This window comes from Belonocnema kinseyi, chromosome 10, assembly GCF_010883055.1.
Source record: "Belonocnema kinseyi isolate 2016_QV_RU_SX_M_011 chromosome 10, B_treatae_v1, whole genome shotgun sequence".
Classification (NCBI taxonomy): domain Eukaryota; kingdom Metazoa; phylum Arthropoda; class Insecta; order Hymenoptera; family Cynipidae; genus Belonocnema; species Belonocnema kinseyi.
Window position 1 is genome coordinate 31,125,371 of NC_046666.1, and position 4,372 is coordinate 31,129,742.

Consider the following 4,372-nt stretch of genomic DNA (forward strand, 5'->3'; position numbering starts at 1 on the left):
AAGAAATTATCTACTGAAGCCTGGTTGGCGTAATTGGTTAACGCTCTACTCGTGAATAATGGTGTTCCTGGTTCAAATCGGAACCAAAACTGATTTTTTCTAGTTTCTCCAGAAAATTGTTTGCCTAGTTATAGGAAATGTTTAAAATTGGAAATTAATTAATTACCTTCATCGACAAATTAACATGAATTATTATTGAATTAAATTCAGATTCGGTGAATTTATTCAGACTAGAATTAATCTAGTGATCCTAAAATTACTTTATTAGGACTTAAATTCTTCAATGAGGAGAAAGTATCTCCTCAAGCCTCGGTGGCGTAATTGCTTAACGCCCCACTCGTGAATAGTGGCGTTCCCGGTTCAAATACAGGACTAGGCAAAATTTTTCTAGTTTCACTAGAAAATTATTTGACCAGTGATCGGAAATATTTAAAATTTTAAATTAGCTAATTAACTACCCTCATCGAAAAAATTAAATAAATTATTGAATTAAATTCATATTCGCTGAATTCGTTCAGACTAGGATTAATGACTAAAATTGCAGAGCTTACAAAGATGCAGACCCCCATCATGCTGGTGACGTTCTCGGTTCAAATCCTAACTGAGATGGATTTTTTTCAGGTTCTTCAGAAAATTATTTGACCATTAATCGACAATATCTAACATCAAAAATGAATTAATTATCCTTGTCGATAAAACAGCTTCAATTATTAACTCACTTTTTCTGTTTTAATCACCTTTTTAAAGTAACAATTCAAAAATTTAATGGAAATTTTTTTCGAGTTTTCATACATATCGCTCTGAAATTTCTATGAATTAAAAAAAAGTTTCTTTTTTAATGATATTTAGGGGTTTTTTATGTTTTGACGCCAGTTATAACTTTTCGAATTTTTAAATAGAAATTGTTAAAAATATATGAAATACTAGTTTATCATGATAATTATATGCGTATTTGAATTGTATAAATAATTTATTAATGTTTATAGCATTGTTCTATCAGAATCAAGTAATAAAGTCGCCGTTTTTTTCGAATTTTTAAATTTCTTTTCAACATCTTAGTTAGAGGGAGACAATAATTAATTTAATTGTACAGAAATAACTGTTAAAATCAGTTATTATTATTATGTATAACAATATTCTTTTAGAATAAAACTAAAACGTTACAGTTTTTTTTAATATTCAACTTTTAGTTCACTTTTCACTTAGAACGAGATTATAGTTAATGCAATTTAACAACTGTAATTATTTATATTAAATATTATTTTTTACAACTATTTTCTCCTTTAGCATTGCGAGAGAGTTAAAATTGTTTAAAATTATCCATTTTCTTCAATTTTTTATTCATTGTGAGATACTACTAGATGCAATTTAGCAAACATAATTGTTCAACAAAATTATTTTATTTATAACTATCTTCTTTTATAGTAATTCCAGATAGTTGCGATATTTTCGGAAATTTTCAACTCTTTGTACACTTTTTATTTATTAAAAATTTAGCAAAATTGTTTCCTTATTTTCGTATAAAAGTATGCAGTCACAGAATAGACCAGATTGACGGTGAAGAAAACTAGAATGTGAATTTATTGAAAACTTCTAGCTTCTGGACTTTAAAATTCAAGAACCTTCTAAAATTAATTACATTGGATTATAATCTATGAGATACAGATTTCTTAACAATAAATACTTTGTTTGTAAAAGAATCAGAACTTTCAAACATACTTAACTCACTGAAAAAATAATCGCTTACTGTTTGAATAATTTAACTAACAAAACCAATCAAAATTTTCCGCGTTGACAGACAATTATTATTAAAAACTGCATGTTTAGCATAACAATAAAGAAGGATGAATTTTTAAGAAAACATTTATATTTTCGACAAAAAAAATGGAATGAAATATATTATCAACCACGAAGATTAATTTTCTATCAAAAGAGGAATTTTCAGTAAAACAGATAAATGTTTAACCATATAGTTAAATTTTCAACAACAAAAAAAAGGAATTATTAACAAAACAGTCAGTGTTTAACAAAAGAGATGGATCTTCATCTAATAAAATGAATCATAAACAAAGTGGTTCAACTTTTTACCAAATCGTTGAATTTTGAACTTATAAAGGATAGATTTACAAAAACAAATAAAAATTAAGAAAAAAAATAAAATTTAAAAAAAAGTGTTTTAAAAAAAATTAAACTTTGAAATAAAGAGTTTTATTTACTACCCAAATAGTTAAATTTACAAGACAGACAAATTTTTTTAAAAAATATTAGATTTTTATCCCGAAAAGTTGAATTTTCATAAAAAATTCATCTTCAGTCAAGGGAGGTAAATTTTTAAACTAAAAAGATAATTTCCTACCATAAGAGATGTATTTTCAATTGAGATAAATTCATGTTCATTAGAAAACTTGAAATTTCTAATAAAAAATATGAATTCAACAAAATAATTTAATTTCCAAAGATATAATTTAACTCTCAAGAAAATAGTTTAATTTTTACCAAATAGCTGAGTTTGCAATTATCAATTATAAGTTTCCAATCAAAAAGATTAATTTTATAATAAATGATGAATGTTTAAGAAATTACTTTTCAGCAAAAAGAAGCAAATCATCAGTCAGTCGAATGAACGAAAAAATACGAAATTTCAACCTAAATAGACACAGTTTTAAGAAAATACAGAAATGTTATACGAAAAAGGTGAATTTTCCACAAAATTTTTAAATTTTTAAAAGACGAGTTTTCTTCAAACAATTAAATTTTCCATAAAAAAATATGAATTCAAAAAAACTTTAAACCAAGTAGTTCATTTTTCAAAAGAAACGAATTCTCGAAAAAATGTGTAATAATTAATATTTAAAGAAGAAAAGATGATCATTTTAAATCAATAGCAGTTCAATTGAACTAGAGAAAAGTACAATTTTTAACAAAATAATTGAATCCTTAACGAAAAAAGAGTAATTTTAAACTACACAATTGCATTTTTAACAAAATAAGGATAAATTTCCCAGCAAAAATAAGAACTTTCTACCAAAAACTGATAATTAGTTACATTTTAGAAAATAAAATGAATGCTTAACAACAAAAGAATGATTTTTCAGCAAAATACTTTAATTTTCAACCAACGTAATGTCTTTTTGACTCAGATTGTTATTTTTCAACAGCAAAAAATAAAACAATTTCTAAGGATAATTTAATCATTTAATCAAATAATTTATTTTTCTAACAAAAAAGGGCGCTTTTCTTACAAAAAAAAATCATTTTTACCAAAAAGATAAATTATTAATAAAATACATGAATATTCTACCAAGTACTTGAATTTTAACTAAAAAGATGATTTTTAAATAACATAGTTGATTTTCAGACTAAAAAATATCAGTTTTTAACTAAAAACCAAATATTTAAATTTTCAAAGAAGAAAACTAATTTTCAAAAATAAAAAGCAAACTTTTAAGCAGTTGAATTTAACCAAAAAAAACTGCAACAAAATTTTCAGCTAAAACAGAGAAATTTTCAACCATTCAGGTGAATTTTTAACCAAAGAGAAAAAATTCTAAACGGAGAAGATTAATTTTCTAACAAATATAGGATAGTTTCATCTTCTGGGAAGGAAATTAATCTAAGCATAATAAAAACCGAATATTTAGCAAAATAGTTAAATTTTCAAACAACGACATTAAGTTTTGACGAAAATAATGAGTCCTAAAACAAATAATATTTGAAGAAAAAGGTTCAAGTTACAAACAAAGAGTTTATTGTCCAGCAAAGAAGATTAATTTTGTACGAAAAAGATGATTTATCAACAAAATACATAAGATTTGCAAGCAAGCAATGAATTTCTTAACTAAAAAGGATGACTTTTCTAATCTAATTTATATTTATATAAAAATATTCAATCTTTCAACCAGAGATGAATTTTTAACCAAAATATTTAATTTTTTACAAACCAAGTCAAGTTCCAACCAAGAAGACTTATTTTCTACAATAAAGATGAATTATCAACAAAATATATGGATTTACAAAAAGGTACTTACATTTTTATCTGAAAAAGGTAAATTTTTAACCAAATAGTTGAACGTTAAAAGAAAAAAAATCAATTTTGAACCGATGGAATAGTTGAATTTGTAGTTCAAAAAGAATTCACAAAAATGAAAGAAATATTCATTAAAATAAATTGATTTTCAACCAAAGGGATTATTCAGGCTTTTGTTCGGAGAAAATTCAGTTTTTTCGATGCCCGTTTTTTCAGTTGGGAACTTTATGAGAATTTCGGCAACATTCTTAACAAGTTGGTAAATTTTATGATCTTTTTAAACAAATTTATTGAACAAATACCAACTGAACAAATGAACAAATACGAATTAACACAGAATTTGTT